General features: G+C 44.0%; 1 protein-coding gene across 1 annotated transcript in view; it reads right to left on the bottom strand.

Moving 5' to 3' along the window:
• Positions 1-14,643, bottom strand: part of LOC129830678 (hippocalcin-like protein 1) — an 88,569-nt gene extending 73,926 nt beyond the window's left edge. The window contains exon 1 of the mRNA XM_055893281.1: positions 14,314-14,643. The gene's annotated coding sequence lies outside the window, so the exon portion shown is untranslated. The remainder of the gene's footprint in view (positions 1-14,313) is intronic.
• Positions 14,644-23,058: the final 8,415 nt, after the last annotated feature.

The following is a 23,058-nucleotide window of genomic DNA, read 5'->3' as shown; positions in this document are numbered from 1 at the left end:
CTGCAGGAAGTAACTAAGTCGGGAGTCTGCAGGAAGTAACTAAGTCGAGAGTCTGCAGGAAGTAACTAAGTCGGGAGTCTGCAGGAAGTAACTAAGTCGGGAGTCTGCACGAAGTAACTAAGTCGAGAGTCTGCAGGAAGTAACTAAGTCTGGAGTCTGCAGGAAGTAACTAAGTCGAGAGTCTGCAGGAAGTAACTAAGTTAGGAGTCTGCAGGAAGTAACTACGTCAGGAGTCTGTATGAGGTCAGTCTGTATGAGGTCAGAGTCTGTATGAGGTAACTAAGTCAGAGTCTGTATGGTAGGGATGTTACGTTGACCGTATTACTGCCACATGGCGGTCAGGATGGCAGTCAAATTCCATGTGATCGCTTCAATTCAAATCAAATCAAATCCTGATGCTTTTGTCACGGTAATTATGCTTCTCTGTGCTCTGATGCTGCTGATGGTCATTAGTAACCTACCAAACGTGCAAACTGCCTGGTACTCAGCACTCTATTGTCTCTCTAATCACTCTGACATCAATGTAAATGTTATTGAAAATCTAATCAAACACTTCATGAGAGCCCATGAGCTCATGTTGCGCAACATTTCTCCAGGCTATGAAATTGAGAAAACAGAGTGATGGCCTCTATTAAAAAGAGGAGGATCCCATCAGCTTTATATAGACTAGGCCTACTATATTTATTTCTCAACTTTTCTAATATTAGGCACATTGCTTCTCTTTACAACAGGAGTATAGCCTACCTGGCTGGCATGGGGGAAAAAACACAGGGAAAAGTGTCCTCCATTCACTATTTAAGTGCGTAGATGATTGTATTTTTTCCCCTGTCCCTGTTGAGACAGGTGCATGATAACGGTCCATTCTAAATTTCACACATATATTATTTAGTATATGTAAAGACAAGATTAAATCAAGAATAGTCTGCTGGGTGACAATATTAGTCTATCACTTGTGAATGATGGCCAGCTTAAGGAAAACAGCGCATAATTGTTTTGCAACTTTTTCAAATCATAGTCGCATGTAGCCTAGCCCATAGGCCTATATGTTTTGATAAGGTTTGTATCACAACTAAAGTAGCCAAATCATTTCTTAAGATGAAGCACATTAATCTGCTTTACAACGGGTGTAGAGCCTAACTGACATACATAAGCAGCGTATTAGTTTCAAGTTTGGGGAAGATAATTTTCTCCATTACAAAAATGCCCTTTATAATAAAAGCATTACATGCATATTCGCATTTGCGGTCACTTTTGTGAATTATGTTTTCACGCTAATTGAAAATGTGTGATTATATTGTGTATATGATTATATTGCTATCGAGTCTGCACAATTTTGTGCAGCCGTATTCATTGACCTGGCCAAGGCTTTCGACTCTGTCAATCACCACATCCTCATCGGCAGACTCGATAGCCTTGGTTTCTCAAATGATTGCCTCGCCTGGTTCACCAACTACTTCTCTGATAGAGTTCAGTGTGTCAAATCGGAGGGCCTGTTGTCCGGACCACTGGCAGTCTCTATGGGGGTGCCACAGGGTTCAATTCTTGGACCGACTTTCAATTAGCACGGAAAGCTAGCAAAGTGGCGCGAAGCTCTCCTTCCTGAACAAAGGCACACAACGCAACACACCTAACGTCCCGAAAAATTTCAATAATCTAATAAAACTCTATTGAAAAAACATACTTTACGATGATATTGTCACATGTATCAAATAAAATCAAAGCCGGAGATATTAGTCGTCTATAACGACAGCTGTACAGACAAAACCAGGTCCCTTCACGCGCTCTCCAGAAAACAGGACACTGGTGACACGTCATACAAAGAGCTTTTCTTCGACCCCAGGTCAAGTTATACACTCCATTTCTTCTCTCACTGCCTGTCGACATCTAGTGGAAGACGTATGAAGTGCATGTATACTGATATATATCAAGGACATTTATAGGCAGGCCCTAGAACAGAGCATCGAATTCAGATTTTTCACTTCCTGTATGGAAGTTTGCTGCCAAATGAGTTCTGTTTTACTCACAGATATAATTCAAACAGTTTTAGAAACAAATAACTGATAACATAACTGATTTGGCAGGCGAAAACCTGAGAAAAATCCATTCAGGAAGTAGTTATTTTTTGTTGGTGTCACGCCCTGGCCTTAGTATTCTTTGTTTTCTTTATTATTTTAGTTAGGTCAGGGTGTGACATGGGGAATGTTTGTGTTTTGTTGGTTTTGGGTGTTTTTTATGGTAAAGGGGTTGTTGGGTATAGTATATGGGTTTGTGTTGAGTACATGTGTCTAGTGTTGTCTATGTATGTTTAGTTGTCTAGGAGAGTCTATGGTTACCTGAATGAGTTCCCAATTAGAGACAGCTGTTTTCGGTTGTCTCTGATTGGGAGCCTTATTTAGGGTAGCCATAGGCTTTCATTGGTTGTGAGTAGTTGTCTATGTGATACGTTTGTAGCCAGTGTGTGCACATCGTTGTTTAGCTTCACGATCGTTTTCTTGTTTTGTTTAGTGTTAAGTGTTTTTGTTTCGTTTGCCTTCTTCACCAATAAATAAATGAAGATGGCTTATTTTCCTAAAGCTGCGTTTTGGTCCGTCAATCCTCCACACGATCGTGACAGTTGGTTTTGTAGTTTTCTATTCAATGCCATTACAGTATCCATTGATTTAGGACTCAAATGGCAGTTTCTATGCCTTCCACTAGATGTCAACAGTCTTTAGAAATTGTTTCAGGCTTGTATTCTGAAAAATTAAGAAGTAAGAGCAGTCGGAATGAGTGGATCCTAAAGTGTCACAGAGCTTTTTCATGCGTGAGACCGAGAGAGTGCCTTTCTTGTTTACCTTTTAAATTGACGACGTTATTGTCAGGTTGAAATATTTTTGATTATTTAGGCCAAAAACAACCTGAGGATTGAATATAAATATCGTTTGACATGTTTCTATGAACTTTACGGATACAATTTGGATTTTTTTGTCTTCCTGTTTTGACTGCGTTTGAGCCTGTGGATTACTGAAGAAAATGCGCAAACAAAACTGAGGTTTTTGGATATAAAGAGACTTTATCGAACAAAAGGAACATTTATTGAGTAAATTAATGTCTGCTGAGTGCAACCATATGAAGATCATCAAATGTAAGGGATTCATTTTATCTCTATTTCTGACATGTGTAACTGTTCTACTTGGCTGGCTACTGTTTGTAATGATTTGTCTAGTGGGCTATGTTTTCAAATAATCGTAAGGTATGCTTTCGCCGTAAATAATTTGTTTAATCTGACACCGTGGTTGGATTCACAAGAAGTTAATCTTTAAACCTATGTGAAATATGTTTTGTTTTCTGAATTTTTATAATGACTATCTCTGTATTTGAATTTGGCGCCCAGCAGTTTCACTAGCTGTTGAAAAGGTGGGACGCTACCATCTCACGTGCCCAAGAGAGGTTAACTGACTTGCCTAGTTAAATAAATAAAATAAAAAATTAAAATGACATACCATAGGAAACGTAACATATCATATTTACATACTAAATAATACTAAATGCTGTGAGATCAGGTTGAAAAGAACACATTAGGAGACAGAAGAGTATGTATAGTATGGCAAAAACACAAAACGCCATTCCATTTGCTCCGTTCCAGCTGTTATTATGGGCCGTTCTCCCCTCAGCCGGCTCCTGTGACACAAACACACAAGCATGCATACATACATTCCAGGGCCAGAGGTTAAAGCTTTCCCAAATAAGGTTAAAAAATATCAAGCATATACTGTAGGAGCATTCAGGGGAGAGAGAAAATGCCTGGGAAACAACCTCAATCTAGTCTGCTATGCTAACTTCCCACATTCTAGACATATAGTCTGCTACGCTAACATCCCACATTCTAGAAGTCTAGTCTGCTATGCTAACTTCCCACATTCTAGACATATAGTCTGCTACGCTAACTTCCCACATTCTAGAAGTCTAGTCTGCTATGCTAACTTCCCACATTCTAGAAGTCTAGTCTGCTATGCTAACTTCCCACATTCTAGACAACTAGTCTGCTATGCTAACTTCCCACATTCTAGAAGTCTAGTCTGCTATGCTTACTTCCCACATTCTAGACAACTAGTCTGCTATGCTAACTTCCCACATTCTAGACGTCTAGTCTGCTATGCTAACTTCCCACATTCTAGACGTCTAGTCTGCTATGCTAACTTCCCACATTCTAGACAACTAGTCTGCTATGCTAACCTCCCACATTCTAGAAGTCTAGTCTGCTATGCTAACTTCCCACATTCTAGAAGTCTAGTCTGCTATGCTAACTTCCCACATTCTAGAAGTCTAGTCTGCTATGCTAACTTCCCACATTCTAGACAACTAGTCTGCTATGCTAACTTCCCACATTCTAGAAGTCTAGTCTGCTATGCTAACTTCCCACATTCTAGACATCTAGTCTGCTATGCTAACTTCCCACATTCTAGACGTCTAGTCTGCTATGCTAACTTCCCACATTCTAGACGTCTAGTCTGCTATGCTAACTTCCCACATTATAGACATCTAGTCTGCTATGCTAACTTCCCACATTATAGACGTCTAGTCTGCTATGCTAACTTCCCACATTCTAGACGTCTAGTCTGCTATGCTAACTTCCCACATTCTAGACAACTAGTCTGCTATGCTAACCTCCCACATTCTAGAAGTCTAGTCTGCTATGCTAACTTCCCACATTCTAGAAGTCTAGTCTGCTATGCTAACTTCCCACATTCTAGAAGTCTAGTCTGCTATGCTAACTTCCCACATTCTAGACAACTAGTCTGCTATGCTAACTTCCTACATTCTAGAAGTCTAGTCTGCTATGCTAACTTCCCACATTATAGACATCTAGTCTGCTATGCTAACTTCCCACATTATAGACATCTAGTCTGCTATGCTAACTTCCCACATTATAGACATCTAGTCTGCTATGCTAACTTCCCACATTATAGACATCTAGTCTGCTATGCTAACTTCCCACATTCTAGAAGTCTAGTCTGCTATGCTAACTTCCCACATTATAGATGTCTAGTCTGCTATGCTAACTTCCCACATTACAGACGTCTAGTCTGCTATGCTAACTTCCCACATTCTAGAAGTCTAGTCTGCTATGCTAACTTCCCACATTATAGATGTATAGTCTGCTATGCTAACTTCACACATTATAGACATCTAGTCTGCTATGCTAACTTCACACATTATAGACATCTAGTCTGCTATGCTAACTTCCCACATTATAGACATCTAGTCTGCTATGCTAACTTCACACATTATAGATGTCTAGTCTGCTATGCTAACTTCACACATTATAGACATCTAGTCTGCTATGCTAACTTCACACATTCCAGACGTCTAGTATGCTATGCTAACTTCCCACATTCTAGAAGTCTAGTCTGCTATGCTAACTTCCCACATTCTAGAAGTCTAGTCTGCTATGCTAACTTCCCACATTCTAGAAGTCTAGTCTGCTATGCTAACTTCCCACATTCTAGACGTCTAGTCTGCTATGCTAACTTCCCACATTCTAGAAGTCTAGTCTGCTATGCTAACTTCCCACATTCTAGACGTCTAGTCTGCTATGCTAACTTCCCACATTCCAGACGTCTAGTATGCTATGCTAACTTCCCACATTCTAGACGTCTAGTCTGCTATGCTAACTTCCCACATTCTAGAAGTCTAGTCTGCTATGCTAACTTCCCACATTCTAGAAGTCTAGTGTGCTATGCTAACTTCCCACATTCTAGAAGTCTAGTGTGCTATGCTAACTTCCCACATTCTAGACAACTAGTCTGCTATGCTAACTTCCCACATTCTAGAAGTCTAGTATGCTATGCTAACTTCCCACATTCTAGACGTCTAGTCTGCTATGCTAACTTCCCACATTCTAGACGTCTAGTCTGCTATGCTAACTTCCCACATTCTAGACGTCTAGTCTGCTATGCTAACTCCCCACATTCTAGACGTCTAGTCTGCTATGCTAACTCCCCACATTCTAGACGTCTAGTCTGCTATGCTAACTTCCCACATTCTAGAAGTCTAGTCTGCTATGCTAACTTCCCACATTCTAGACGTCTAGTCTGCTATGCTAACTTCCCACATTCTAGACGTCTAGTCTGCTATGCTAACTTCCCACATTCTAGACGTCTAGTCTGCTATGCTAACTCCCCACATTCTAGACTTCTAGTCTGCTATGCTAACTTCCCACATTCTAGACGTCTAGTCTGCTATGCTAACTCCCCACATTCTAGACGTCTAGTCTGCTATGCTAACTCCCCACATTCTAGACGTCTAGTCTGCTATGCTAACTTCCCACATTCTAGAAGACTAGTCTGCTATGCTAACTTCCCACATTCTAGACGTCTAGTCTGCTATGCTAACTTCCCACATTCTAGACGTCTAGTCTGCTATGCTAACTTCCCACATTCTAGACGTCTAGTCTGCTATGCTAACTTCCCACATTCTAGACGTCTAGTCTGCTATGCTAACTCCCCACATTCTAGACTTCTAGTCTGCTATGCTAACTTCCCACATTCTAGACGTCTAGTCTGCTATGCTAACTCCCCACATTCTAGACGTCTAGTCTGCTATGCTAACTTCCCACATTCTAGACGTCTCGGGCCTTGCCTGTCGTGACGAAGGGGGGCTAAAAATACCTCACACACACACACACACACGACTTTCATCAGAAAGGCCCTCTAAGCGAGAATTTCCCCTTCACCAGGATCATGTGGTACCGTGTGTGTGTGTGTGTGTGTGTGTGTGTGTGTGTGTGTGTGTGTGTGTGTGTGTCACTGGGAGGATTGAGCTGAGAGAAGAGGCACTAGCTAGCTGTTAGTCCTATCCCACAACACACTGCTTCAGCCTGTACTAATCTGTTCTCTATGTGCTGGTGAGACCAGGAGCAAGGCACTTAACATCAAATTGCTTCTGTAAGTCTCTCTGGATAAGAGTGTCTGCAAAATGACTTCTACATAAAATGTAATTCCATTTCAGCCAGCCATGACCCCCACCAACTCAGATCTGAAATCGTTTCCGTAGTTAGAAAGAGAAGATTAGCACGCCTATAATGGTATAGCACTTCACCTATACCATTATTACGTTGAAATATTAGTTTGATATTTTGAGAAATTAAGCTAATTGATTACACCCAAATTTGGCAATTTTAAAATGTATAGGATTCATTTAACATTCATTAAAAATATTTATAAAATATTATTATTTAACAATGAGTAAGACATGAGGAATCCAAAGAAATGGTAAAAGCAAATCTAAAACCAAAATACCTTATTTACATAAGTATTCAGACCCTTTGCTATGTGACAAGAAATTGAGCTCAGGTGCATCCTGATTCCATTGCTCATCATTGAGATGTTTCTACAACTTGATTGTAGTCCACCTGTGGTAAATTCAATTGATTGTAAATAATTTGGAAAGGCACACACAAGGTTCACCTTCTCACAGGACAACAACCCTAAGCACACAGCCAAGACTAAGCAGGAGTGGCTTTAATACAAGTCTCTGAATGTCCTTGAGTGGCCCTGCCAGAGCCCGGACTTGAACCCGATCAAACATCTCTGGAGAGACCTGAAAATAGCAGTGTAGCAACGGTCCCCATCCAACCTGACAGAGCTTGAGAAGATCTGCAGAGAAGAACGGGAGAAACTCCCCAAATACAGGTGTGCCAATCAAATCAGTGGGTTTTGAACATTTCTCTCTCTGTCTTCTTTTTCTTTCTCCTCTTCCTCTCACCTTCCTCCATTCTCTCCTCCAGCGGGTCCAGGACTAATATCAGACCTCTCTTGTTCTCTCTTACTCTCTCAAGCTTTTCATCCCCTCCTCTCTCTCTCTCTCCCTCTTTTCATCCCCTCCTCTCTCTCTCTCCCTCTTTTCTTCCACTCTCTCTCATGCTGATGACACAGTACTAAGTCAGCCCTTAGCTGTAGGAAGTGACAGGCAGCCAAAGCACCACTGCTGTGTGTGTGTGTGTGTGTGTGTGTGTGTGTGTGTGTGTGTGTGTGTGTGTGTGTGTGTGTGTGTGTGTGTGTGTGTGCAGCACTCCTGACAAAAACCCTGTTGACTGATGGATGGCTGACCATGCACTAGAGCACAGCTAGCACCAGTCCCTGTCAGAACTGACCACTCAGTACAGAGACCAGAATAAAGACAAGTATCGATCAGAATATCAACGAATATGAAGTCCTCTTTGAGAACGCAATACATCATTTTACAGAAAGCCAGGAATATAATCTATCACGGATTCAAACAAAAAAGAAAGAAAAGAAAGATCTATTAACTCAATGAAAACACGTCCAGTGCTGTACCAAAAGAAGTACGTTTCTATAGAACCTTTCGGTTTGTTTATGGTTCTATAGAACCTTTTGGTTTGTTTATAGTTCTATATAACCTTTTGGTTTGTTTATGGTTCTATATAAACTGAGGTACAAAACGTTAGGAACACCTGGTGACAGAGACTGACTGGTCAATGACAGAGACTGACTGATCAGGTGAATCCAGGTGAACGCTATGATCCCTTACTGATGTCATTCGTTAAATCCACTTCAATCAGTGTAGATGAGGGAGTAGGAGACGGGTTAAAGAAGGATTTTTTAAGCCTTGAGACATGGATTGAATGGTCCACAACCCAAAGGACGTCCAGCCAACTTGACAACTGTGGGAGGCATGGGAGTCAACAATGGGCCAGCATCGCTGTGGAACACATTCGACATCTTATAGAGTCCACGCCCCAATGAATTGAGGCTGTTCTGAGGGCAAAAGCGGGGGGGGGGGGGTGCAACTCAATATTAGGAAGGCGTTCCTAATGTTTTGTGTACTCAGTGTATTACCATGTCTTCTAGGAGTGTACTTTATCACTGTGTGAACTAAAATATGTTGTTATTCCTAACCTTACCCACAAATCCTGGATAACAGTTATAATTGGATACGGTCCTTAGGTGTTTATCACAGACCTTATAGAGTAGCTGTATACTGCTCCAGAGAGGAGAGACACACACACACACTTTCCAAAGCCTCTCAGAATGGCTGTATGACAGAGAGGAGACACACACACACACACACACACACATTCCAAAGCCTCTCAGAATGGCTGTATGACAGAGAGGAGAGAAGGCCCCTTTACAGTCATTACAGCTGGTTGTAAAATCCCTCCAACCTACCCAGAGAGATGCCTGCACTCGCCAGATACATCTCAAATGCCACACTATTCCCTATATAGTGCATTATACCAGGGCCCATAAGGGAACAGGGGGCCATTTGAGCCACACCAGTCTGTTTGGATTGAAGATACATACACAGCTGGGGGGGGGGGGGGGGGGGCGGGGGGATCCTAGCATGGCATTCTCCAGATTCTGTTCAGGCATAAGAGAGTCTCCTAAATTGAAAGGGCCCTTGAGGACTTAATAAAAGGAAAATTCCACCCAGAAACTATATTTTGGTATTTGTTTCATTAGTCCATTGTTGACCTAGACCCACAATGTTTTGCTTGTCAGCAATCAAGTTGTCAAGATTTAAACTTTCAATATAAAGAAATCATCCCTGTAAGATGCAATGCTCTGACAAAAGGCTGCGAGGCAAATAACTAAGCTCAATACTCACAAGTAATATTGGCAAGCACAGTGAACAGTTTTTGTATTTTATTTTATTTTATTAAATAATAGGAAGAAAATAGCAGAAGTCTTGGGCTATAGTCAGAGGTAGACAGAGGTAATGAGAGGAGGAGATGATGGATTTGTGTAGTGATATGATCTTGCAGGGTCATCAGCACAGAGGGTACATAATGCCTTATCTCAATCACAACAACCCAGAGATATTAACTCAACAACACCCTTTAGGCCCACTAATGCAGAGCAGAGGAGAGGAGGAGAGGAGGAGAGAGGAGAGAGGAGGATTGGCGAGGAGGGATGAGGATAGGAGAAGAGGAGAGGAGGATAGGAAAGGAGGAGAGAGGAGAGAGGAGGATTGGAGAGGAGGGATGAGGGGAGGATAGGACCCCAATTTGTAAGTCGCTCTGGATAAGAGCGTCTGCTAAATGACTTAAATGTAAATGTAAATGTAATAGGAGAAGAGGAGAGGAGGATAGGAAAGGAGGAGAGAGGAGGATTGGAGAGGAGGGATGAGGGGAGGATAGGAGAAGAGGAGAGGAGGATAGGAAAGGAGGAGAGGAGAGAGGAGGATTGGAGAGGAGGGATGAGGGGAGGATAGGAGAAGAGGAGAGGAGGATAGGAAAGGAGGAGAGAGGAGAGAGGAGGATTGGAGAGGAGGGACGAGGGCATGATAGGAGAAGAGGAGAGGAGGATAGGAAAGGAGGAGAGAGGAGAGAGGAGGATTGGAGAGGAGGGATGAGGGGAGGATAGGAGAAGAGGAGAGGAGGATAGGAGAGGAGGAGAGGAGGAGAGAGGAGGATTGGAGAGGAGGGATGAGGGGGGGATAGGAGAAGAGGAGAGGAGGATAGGAAAGGAGGAGAGAGGAGAGAGGAGGATTGGAGAGGAGGGATGAGGGGAGGATAGGAGAAGAGGATAGGAAAGGAGGATAGGAAAGGAGGAGAGAAGGAAGGAGGGGAGGATTGGAGTGGATGAGAGAGGAGAGGAGGGAGGAGGAAAGGAGAGGAGGGAGGAGAGGAGTGGAGGATTGGAGGAGGGAGGAGAGGAGCGAGGAGGATAGGAGAGGAGAGAGGAGAGGAGCGAGGAGGGGAAAGAGGAGGATTGGAGTGGAGGAGAGAGGAGAGGATTGGAGAGGAGAGGAGGATTGGAGAGGAGAGGGAGGAGGGGAGGAGAGGAGTGGAGGAGAGAGGGGGAGCAGGGGAGGAAATGAGAGTAGGATTGGAGGAGAGAGGAGAGGATTGGAGAGGAGGGGAGGATAGGAGTGGAGAGGAGAGGGGGAGCAGGGGAGGAAATGAGAAGAGGATTGGAGGAGAGAGGAGAACCATCATGGAGAGATTGTGGATGTACTGTAGTATATGGGGGGAGAGTGTAGGAGAGAGGATGAAGAAGGTACACGTCTCCTCCCCCACAAGAGGATCCAGCGTGCTTGACCATGTAGACACAACATCCATGACACGTACAAAGCCATCCCCCACCCCCCACTTCAGCCAATCAGATCACGTCTCACTGCTCCTAGAGGGAGCCACCAACACATAGAATACTGAGGTGCTGGACAGTGGACACAGACTCAATGCTGCAGGATGGTTTTAGGAACAATGATCGGAATATGTTCAGAGATTCATCCACCCAAGACTCATCCATCAACATTGAGGAATATACATTGTCCGTCAAAGGCTTCATTAGGAAACCCCTGGATGAACGGCGATATCCATACCATGCTGAGAAACCAAACTGCAGCATTCAATGTCAGCAGAACGTATATAAGGCAAGCAGGTACGAGCTTCGCAAATCCATTAGGGACTAAAAAAGACAATACAGACTCAAACTTGAATTGATCTTCGACCACTCAGACTCTCGTTGCATGTGGCAAGGACTACAGACTATCACAGGTAAATCCGGCTGTGTGGTGCCAACTGAAGCCTCACTCACAGATAAGCTGAACTGCTGCTCACTTCGAGGCAGACAATACCGAGCCATTCAGGAGGACTCTCGCTGTTCTGGACGACCAAGTGCTTTCACTCTCCTAGGCTGACGTGAGGAAAACTCTCAAAAAGAGTGAATACTCACAATGCCGCAGGCCCAGATGGCATCCCCGGACCGTGTTCTCAGAGTTTGTGCTGACCAGCTGGCAGGTGTCTTCTCAGACATCTTCAACCCACCCCTGTCCCAGGCTGTAGTCCTAACCTGCCCCTGTCCCAGGCTGTAATCTCAACCTGCCCCTGACCCAGGCTGTAATCCCAACCCTCTCCTGTCCCAGGCTGTAGTCCCAACCTGCTTTAATAGATCACCATTGTCTGGACAAGAAGAACACCTTTGTGAGAATGCTGTTCATTGCCTACAGTTCAGCATTTTAACATTATTATTCCCTCCAAGCACGACACAAAGTTAAGAGCCGTGTGTCTGGACACCACCCTCTGCAACTGGATACTGGTCTTCCTGACGGGCAGACCACAGGCTGTGAGGACTGGCAACAACACCTCCTTCACACTGACTTTTAACACAGAGGCCCCCCAGGGGTGTGTCCTCAGTCCTCTGCTGTACTCCCTGTTCACCCACAACTGTGTTGCTCTGAACCACACCAACTCTATCGTCAAGTTTGCTGACAACACCACGGTTGTCGGCTTGATAACCAACAATGACAAGTCATTCTATAGGGAGGAGGTAAGTGAACTGGCATAGTGGTGTCATGACAACAACCTCTCTCTCAAGTCAGCAAAACAAAAGGAGTTGATTGTTGACTTCAGGAAGCAGAGTCAGCAGTTTGAAGTTCCTCAACGTCCACATCGCAGAGGACTTGACATGGACCAACAACAATCGGTCAAGAGGTTGCAACAGTGTCTCTACTTCCTAAGGCGGTCCTCTCCAAATACTATCGCTGCACCATCGAGAGCGTCCTGACCGACTGCATTGCAGCCTAGTACGGGAAACGGTCTGTCAGCTACCGCAAGGCCCTCCAGCGGGTGGTGAATAGGCTCAGACAATATACCGTTTATATCGTATAAATGGTTACAGCAGAGACATCTCCTCCTGGATCAAGATCCTTGTTGTTCACCAATGTGTTTAAAAAAAAAATGTTTATAGCGCCCTTTGTATGCACATTCGGCAATACCTTATATGGTAGGTTAACCTTTTCTCAATTTTTGAGAAAAGGTTAACGCAAATAATCTGAGCATAGATCAGCTGAGTTCACCTAATAACCATTTCAATGTATAAAAGACTGACCTTAGATCAGTCTAAAGGCAGCTTCCTCCAACTCCTTTCCTATAGGCTACTGATGACACTCTTATCAGATAATGCTCTTGCTGTCACATTTATAAGATGCATTAAATGGCACGCTAATAACAAATCTTACGCATGCGCTTTGAAACGCCCCGGTCGCTTGAAACGCCCCAGTAAGGCATCAGCAGTGATGGCTCCATTCATTCTCTCCCTGTCTCTGCCGTGCCATTCAACTACCGGTAAACACTACCGGTCTTGATCTTAAGTATCGATGAAGTGGTTAAAACAAGGGATTTTACGTGACTCATAAAATATTATTGACATGTACTTTTTTAACAGGCAGAGAGGAAGTAAACCGTCAGAATCTTATGTTGTTCAATAGCTTATTCTGCTATTTTAATTCGACTATTGCAAGAGTAGGCTATGCTATTAGGCCTATATCATATAAAATGTAAATAGTATATGCCAAAGCATTGGTTTAATATGTTTGTTCCATCTTTAGGATTGTGTAGGCTAAAACACTACAGACCCAGGCCCATATCACTGTCAACAAATACACAGGATAGGCAAAATAACAAATATACGTCCCGCTATGGGGAAAGCATTAACTTAGCATAAGCCTCTGAGTCACATGTATGGGCTAATTATTAAAACCATAATCCTTAACGTCACCGCGTCCACACACGGTGACAGGCGTCTACTGTAGACTACTGTACAGCGCATCATAACCTAACACATTCCATAACCTATACAATTCAACAATCATACAATTCCCAAACAGCATTACGTCGTCCGAAGAGGGCAGACGAAGAGAACAACGTGAGATTCTGAAGAGAGTCAGGGAGAGAGCTTCCTAGGAGCACACCGAGCGCATCGCGTCGTGAATGTTACCGTCCCATCTCATTCTTTTATCCTGCGTTTCAATAGATTATTTTCATTCAGAAAAATGATAATCCTATTTATGATATCGTTGTTGTTTTGCAATCATTGAATCTGCTTTATGCAGCATATTGTATATGGAAAGGGCTACCGTCCAAGCACTGAATCCGCTTTATGCCAACTATTGTATATGGAAAGGGCCACCGTCCAAGCACTGAATCCGCTCTATGCATCCTATTGTATATGGAAAGGGCTACCGTCCAAGCACTGAATCCGCTTTATGCAGCCTATTGTATATGGACTCCTTACCGTCCAATCATTGCACCGTCTATAATTGAAAAAACAAAACATGATCATTATGCCTATATAATGGAAACAACGGTTCTCCAAGACGAAATAAATCTATTTCTTGCACATCTTTCAGCATATCTCAGAGAGAACACACGCGGTATTCGATCAACAATAGTGAGCTCAACGTACCCCTGCAACACTGTCAAACCATTAACTATTCAAAACCGATATAAACATTTCAGGCAGATGCGAAATATGTGTTGATTGATTAGAAACAAGAATCATTACAATTCATTCAGTTAATTCTTACCCTTTATCTAAGAGAGAGCTCCTGATCACCGAGCGTCGCGATGGGGACGAGGGAGCGAGAGAGACGGGAAGAGATGGGGGGATGTTCGGTTGCGTCCTCCGGTCGATAGACGGGAGATGGTAGAGAATCCGGACTGGCTGCTTGGTACACACAGCTACTGTCTCTACTTCTTTCTCTTCTTCTGCTGCTACTGCGGCTGAGCCCTGCAAACCATGATACCGTGACACCGTCACACTCAAGCCTCGTGAGACAACAACCAGCGGACAGAGAGAGAGGCAGATAACGGGCTGGTGGGCGCGTGCTTCCACGGGGATAAGAGAGAGAGTTGGTAGATGGGATTTAAGGAGGGGGTGGGGGGGGGGGTACGAGTTTAATTAGATAGCCATACGCCTATTGGCACAGCAGTTTGTGTGTCAGGGCGCACAGGCAGCTCTCTCTCTCTCTCTAGACTTGAGAGGATGGAGTTCAGGCGATATTATGGATAAAAGATAGAGCGCCGCTATTTCCTCCGAGAATATTACAGGCTATTTACAAATAGTGGCCATAATCATTTCCGTTAACCCTTTCATAAATAGACCATTGGCCAACTAGCTTTACTAGTTGCCAAGGCTTTGCGTTAAAATGTATATCATCTTACCAATTTGACAAGCCTTCATTTGACCAGGTGTCATATTAAAGTTTGGATGAATGTGGCTGTATAACACATTATTACGTTATACAACTGATAGAAGGACCGGAACATGAGTTGAAGTAGAAATGACCGTGGGCATGGGAAGAGGGAGCGTTTCATACGACAAGACATTCCACTCGTTCCAATGTAAACTAAGCAGTGGGAGCATTACGGGTGCCTTGAAAGGACAACCAGAGTATCAACGCACAACATATTTCCTCCCCCTTTACTTTTGATGCCTCATAAGGAAAAAGTAAATATGCACTGTTTTGCACATTATTATATTTACAGTCTTTATCAGTAAAGAAACATAATTCTTTATTTTTAATATAATAGTTATCTTAATGTAACAATGGAGCTTTTCAGAATGTTTATTTCCTGAGCTAGGGAAAGAGGGTTTCCAAACTTAACCCAGAGGGTGTTGGAGGTTATTCTCTGAACTAACTATCGTTCTCTTGCAAGGTAATGAGGACGTACAGGTGAGTGAGTCTACAGTTACATTGTCTCTGAGTCTGAGTGGTGACGGTGAATGCCTAGACTGGGGTGCAACAGATGAGGCTGGAACACATTCCATATTTGTAGCCTGCTGCGGGGGAGGTTCAGATGATGGCTCGTAGTCACGGTAGGTCTCCAGTAGCAGATCTGGGTTAGTCAGTTGAACAGGAGTCATCTCCGAGGTTGGTTCCTGGCAACAGTTGATACTCGTGTCACCTCCAGATGATGTTCTCTAGTGTGTGAACTGTGTAGGATTCAGGTCCTGTTTTGTGGGACCATTGTTGCTGGTATCCATCATTTTTTGGACCTTTGCAGTAGTTCCCGAGCTAAAAACTCTCTCCAGCTGTGAATCTTATGTATTTTTCTTAGTCTGGATGATTATTTCAGCGAGGCCATTCTCTGGCGGGGTGATATGGCCCTGATTTGATGTGCTGGCTTCCATGAATGACTGGAACTCTTCAGACACCAGTTTGGGGGGGGGGGGGTCATTATCGCTAACGAGTTGCGTTGTCAATCCGTAGCTCTTAAATGGTTCTCTCCCGCTGAAGTGCTCCTCTAGGAAAAACCATGAGTACAGCCACACTTGCTGAGGAATGAATCTTTTGATATCCAGAACACGGCCTTGGCCTCGTCTTCTGTCGCTGCATCCAAGTTCAGCCAACAAATGTAGCTGCGTGCAATCTCTTTCACTCGCACCGTGTCACAGTGCCCTGAATGAAGCTCTTTTAAACAAACTGCTTTCTCAGTGACCAGAAAGCCCCGTAGCAAGAATCCAGACTTAACTGTGAGCTTGTTTCTCCTTACTAGGTAAGGTTTTCGGCTGTCCGACAGCTCTCCTTCTTTCCCACGAGTAACAATGTCCACGACCTCAGACACATTTCGGGTGAACTTTTTTCACTTGGACAGATGTAACCGGGGCATTCGTCACTTCCTTGAAGTAGACGATTTCAGCGTGGGAGTGTTCAGTGTGTGTGACAGGTAAGGGAAGCCTTGAGAGGCCGTCTGCATTGCATTGCTGCTCAGACCTTCTGTACTTGATGTCGTACTGGTGAGCAGATAACTGTAAGGCCCATCGCTGAACGCGGCAGGCAGGCTGCGAATGACAGAATGGCGTTGTGGGGAACAAAGATGGCGGTAAGAGGTCTATGGTCATCGTCCGAACAGAAACTGATGGAATTTCTTAACTCTGAATACAATTGGCGAGTGCTTTCCGTTCTCTCTGTTCATAATTGCTCTCGTCTTTACTTAGCGTCTGTGATGCAAAAACAATTGGCCTTTCTTCACCTGACCACACCAGCACCACAAGGCGATGCGTCACATGCCAACTGTAATGGCAAGTTGGGGTTGAAGTGGATGAGGGCCTCTGACTGAGCTAAAGCTGTTTTCACATTCTTGAAGGCCTCCTCACATCTGTCTGTCCACTTCCACTGTTTAGTTTTGTTCAAAAGTTCATGCAGTGGCTTTAGCATGTTAGCTAGGTTTCGGCACAATCTTTGAGTAGTACATTAGTAGTCACCAGAATGATCTCAGCTGACTCGCGTTCTGTGGAATTGGAGGTTTATTTGACCTCCTTCACCTGTTGATTGGCGCCTTGTGGAACCCCGAACTGTCGATGACATTGAACCAGGTACTCAATGGAAGGCTGGAAAAACTCACATTTGACCCTCACTCTGCATCTTATTCTACTCTGCATCTTATTCTACTCTGCATCTTATTCTAGTCTGCATCTTATTCTAGTCTGCATCTTATTCTAGTCTGCATCTTATTCTACTCTGCATCTTATTCTAGTCTGCATCTTATTTTACTCTGCATCTTATTCTAGTCTGCATCTTATTCTAGTCTGCATCTTATTCTAGTCTGCATCTTATTCTAGTCTGCATCTTATTCTACTCTGCATCTTATTCTAGTCTGCATCTTATTTTACTCTGCATCTTATTCTAGTCTGCATCTTATTCTAGTCTGCATCTTATTCTAGTCTGCATCTTATTCTAGTCTGCATCTTATTTTACTCTGCATCTTATTCTAGTCTGCATCTTATTCTAGTCTGCATCTTATTCTAGTCTGCATCTTATTCTAGTCTGCATCTTATTCTACTCTGCATCTTATTCTACTCTGCATCTTATTCTAGTCTGCATCTTATTCTAGTCTGCATCTTATTCTACTCTGCATCTTATTCTAGTCTGCATCTTATTCTAGTCCTATAAGATAAGGACAACACAACTTATTTAAATTTAATTGTTGAAAGGGAGGAAGGAATGAAGCAACAATAGATAGAGAAAGAGGAGGTAGGCTAATAACATTAAGGGAAATATTATGAAAGGTATATCTGAGTCAGCCTACTAATTTTACAAATAGGCCCTATTATATTTCAAAATTAAAATCAGATTTGCTAGCCTATACTAGCATATAGTAGCCTATACTTGTAATTTTGTAGGCCGCATGTGTAGCACCAGAATTGCATGCTCTGTCCCTGCTTTATCATGGTTTGAACGATGTGAATAATTCCAGTCCATATAATACAGTATAATATAATACAGTATAATATAATATAGTACAGTAATACAGTATAATATAATACAGTATAATATAATACAGTACAGTAATACAGTATAATATAATACAGTACAGTAATACAGTATAATATAATACAGTATAATATAATACAGTATAATATAATACAGTATAATATAATACAGTATAATATAATACAGTATAATATAATACAGTACAGTAACACAGTTCACATTCAAAAAGATTAGCCTACTGGAGCTAGTTTCATTGATTTACCCAAGAGAGCATATAGCTAGCTACATCTATGGGCTGTTATGTTCTTCTGTGGTGTGTAATGTGCAGTAGCCTATATCATAATGTACAGTATGTTTTTGATAACGTATGATATCACATGTACTGCATATGTATTGGATAACGGCACAATCAATAAGGTTTGGGCTGATTAAATGTATTTTATGTAGGGCTCATTAAATGTATTTAATGTAGGGCTCGTTAAATGCATTTAAACTAGGGCTCATCAAGCTTGAATTTTGATCAAGCTCTAATCAAATCAAGACATAGGCCTATTTGTATTCTTTATAATGCTTTGAATGACACTTCCGCTTTTGGCCGGAAATACCATGTATCCCAGGAAAAAAGTGATTTAATCGTGGAGTGGAACATTTGTATAGTACTGGGAAAATATTCAACCCTAATTAACCCTAACTACCTTCTGTCTGACGGTTCCATCTTTATTCATGACTGGAACGACGGGTGTAGCCCAATCATTAACATTCTGGACAGGTGTAGCCCAATCATTAACATTCTGGACAGGTGTAGCCCAATCATTAACATTCTGGACAGGTGTAGCCCATTCACTAACACTCTGGACAGGTGTAGCCCATTCACTAACACTCTGGACAGGTGTAGCCCATTCACTAACATTCTGGACAGGTGTAGCCCAATCATTAACATTCTGGACAGGTGTAGCCCATTCACTAACATTCTGGACAGGTGTAGCCCATTCACTAACATTCTGGACAGGTGTAGCCCATTCACTAACATTCAGGACAGGTGTAGCCCATTCACTAACATTCTGGACAGGTGTAGCCCAATCACTAACACTCAGGACAGGTGTAGCCCAATCACTAACATTCTGGACAGGTGTAGCCCATTCACTAACACTCACGACAGGTGTAGCCCAATCACTAACACTCAGGACAGGTGTAGCCCAATAACTAACACTCACGACAGGTGTAGCCCATTCACTAACATTCTGGACAGGTGTAGCCCATTCACTAACATTCTGGACAGGTGTAGCCCATTCACTAACATTCTGGACAGGTGTAGCCCATTCTCTAACACTCACGACAGGTGTAGCCCAATCACTAACACTCACGACAGGTGTAGCCCATTCACTAACACTCAGGACAGGTGTAGCCCATTCACTAACACTCAGGACAGGTGTAGCCCATTCAATAACACTCACGACAGGTGTAGCCCATTCACTAACACTCACGACAGGTGTAGCCCAATCACTAACACTCACGACAGGTGTAGCCCAATCACTAACACTCACGACAGGTGTAGCCCATTCACTAACACTCACGACAGGTGTATCCCATTCACTAACACTCACGACAGGTGTAGCCCATTCACTAACACTCACGACAGGTGTAGCCCAATCACTAACACTCAGGACAGGTGTAGCCCAATCACTAACACTCACGACAGGTGTAGACCATTCACTAACACTCACGACAGGTGTATCCCATTCACTAACACTCACGACAGGTGTAGCCCTTTCACTAACACTCACGACAGGTGTAGCCCATTCACTAACACTCACGACAGGTGTAGCCCAATCACTAACACTCACGACAGGTGTAGCCCAATCACTAACACTCACGACAGGTGTAGCCCATTCACTAACACTCACGACAGGTGTATCCCATTCACTAACACTCACGACAGGTGTAGCCCATTCACTAACACTCACGACAGGTGTATCCCATTCACTAACACTCACGACAGGTGTAGCCCATTCACTAACACTCACGACAGGTGTATCCCATTCACTAACACTCACGACAGGTGTAGCCCATTCACTAACACTCACGACAGGTGTAGCCCATTCACTAACACTAACGACAGGTGTAGCCCAATCACTAACACTCACGACAGGTGTAGCCCAATCACTAACACTCAGGACAGATGTAGCCCAATCACTAACACTCACGACAGGTGTAGCCCATTCACTAACACTCACGACAGGTGTAGCCCAATCACTAACACTCAGGACAGGTGTAGCCCAATCACTAACACTCACGACAGGTGTAGCCCATTCACTAACACTCCGACAGGAGTAGCCCATTCACTAACACTCAGGACAGGTGTAGCCCAATCACTAACACTCACGACAGGTGTAGCCCATTCACTAACATTCTGGACAGGTGTAGCCCATTCACTAACACTCACGACAGGTGTAGCCCAATCACATACACTCACGACAGGTGTAGCCCATTCACTAATACTCAGGACAGGTGTAGCCCATTCTCTAACACTCACGACAGGTGTAGCCCAATCACTAACACTCAGGACAGGTGTAGCCCATTCACTAACATTCTGGACAGGTGTAGCCCATTCACTAACACTCACGACAGGTGTAGCCCATTCACTAACACTCACGACAGGTGTAGCCCATTCACTAACACTCACGACAGGTGTAGCCCATTCACTAACACTCACGACAGGTGTAGCCCAATCACTAAAACTCAGGACAGGTGTAGCCCAATCACTAACACTCACGACAGGTGTAGCCCATTCACTAACACTCCGACAAGTGTAGCCCATTCACTAACACTCAGGACAGGTGTAGCCCATTCACTAACACTCAGGACAGGTGTAGCCCATTCACTAACACTCACGACAGGTGTAGCCCATTCACTAACACTCAGGACAGGTGTAGCCCATTCACTAACACTCAGGACAGGTGTAGCCCATTCACTAACACTCAGGACAGGTTCAGCCCATTCACTAACACTCACGACAGTTGTAGCCCATTCACTAACATTCTGGACAGGTGTAGCCCATTCACTAACACTCAGGACAGGTGTAGCCCATTCACTAACACTTAGGACAGGTGTAGCCCATTCACTAACACTCAGGACAGGTGTAGCCCATTCACTAACACTCACGACAGGTGTAGCCCATTCACTAACACTCACGACAGGTGTAGCCCATTCACCAACACTCACGACAGGTGTAGCCCATTCACTAACACTCACGACAGGTGTAGCCCATTCACTAACACTCCGACAGGTGTAGCCCATTCACTAACACTCAGGACAGGTGTATCCCATTCACTAACACTCAGGAGAGGTGTAGCCCAATCACTAACACTCAAGACAGGTGTAGCCCATTCACTAACACTCACGACAGGTGTAGCCCATTCACCAACACTCACGACAGGTGTAGCCCAATCACTAACACTCAGGACAGGTGTAGCCCAATCACTAACACTCACGACAGGTGTAGCCCATTCACTAACATTCTGGACAGGTGTAGCCCATTCACTAACACTCACGACAGGTGTAGCCCAATCACTAACACTCACGACAGGTTCAGCCCATTCACTAACACTCAGGACAGGTGTAGCCCATTCTCTAACACTCACGACAGGTGTAGCCCATTCACTAACACTCACGACAGGTGTAGCCCATTCACTAACACTCAGGACAGGTGTAGCCCATTCACTAACACTCAGGACAGGTGTAGCCCATTCACTAACACTCACGACAGGTGTAGCCCATTCACTAACACTCAGGACAGGTGTAGCCCATTCACTAACACTCACGACAGGTGTAGCCCATTCACTAACACTCACGACAGGTGTAGCCCAATCACTAACACTCAGGACAGGTGTAGCCCATTCACTAACACTCACGACAGGTGTAGCCCATTCACTAACACTCACGACAGGTGTAGACCATTCACTAACACTCACGACAGGTGTATCCCATTCACTAACACTCACGACAGGTGTAGCCCATTCACTAACACTCACGACAGGTGTAGCCCATTCACTAACACTCACGACAGGTGTAGCCCAATCACTAACACTCACGACAGGTGTAGCCCAATCACTAACACTCACGACAGGTGTAGCCCATTCACTAACACTCACGACAGGTGTATCCCATTCACTAACACTCACGACAGGTGTAGCCCATTCACTAACACTCACGACAGGTGTAGCCCATTCACTAACACTCACGACAGGTGTATCCCATTCACTAACACTCACGACAGGTGTAGCCCATTCACTAACACTCACGACAGGTGTATCCCATTCACTAACACTCACGACAGGTGTAGCCCATTCACTAACACTCACGACAGGTGTAGCCCATTCACTAACACTAACGACAGGTGTAGCCCAATCACTAACACTCACGACAGGTGTAGCCCAATCACTAACACTCAGGACAGATGTAGCCCAATCACTAACACTCACGACAGGTGTAGCCCATTCACTAACACTCACGACAGGTGTAGCCCAATCACTAACACTCAGGACAGGTGTAGCCCATTCACTAACACTCACGACAGGTGTAGCCCATTCACTAACACTCCGACAGGTGTAGCCCATTCACTAACACTCAGGACAGGTGTAGCCCATTCACTAACACTCACGACAGGTGTAGCCCATTCACTAACATTCTGGACAGGTGTAGCCCATTCACTAACACTCACGACAGGTGTAGCCCAATCACATACACTCACGACAGGTGTAGCCCATTCACTAATACTCAGGACAGGTGTAGCCCATTCTCTAACACTCACGACAGGTGTAGCCCAATCACTAACACTCAGGACAGGTGTAGCCCATTCACTAACATTCTGGACAGGTGTAGCCCATTCACTAACACTCACGACAGGTGTAGCCCATTCACTAACACTCACGACAGGTGTAGCCCATTCACTAACACTCACGACAGGTGTAGCCCATTCACTAACACTCACGACAGGTGTAGCCCAATCACTAAAACTCAGGACAGGTGTAGCCCAATCACTAACACTCACGACAG

Source organism: Salvelinus fontinalis, chromosome 32 (assembly GCF_029448725.1).
Source record: "Salvelinus fontinalis isolate EN_2023a chromosome 32, ASM2944872v1, whole genome shotgun sequence".
NCBI classification, from domain to species: Eukaryota; Metazoa; Chordata; class Actinopteri; order Salmoniformes; family Salmonidae; genus Salvelinus; species Salvelinus fontinalis.
The sequence above is the reverse complement of the archived record's forward strand: the minus strand, read 5'-3'. Positions and strand labels throughout refer to the sequence as shown.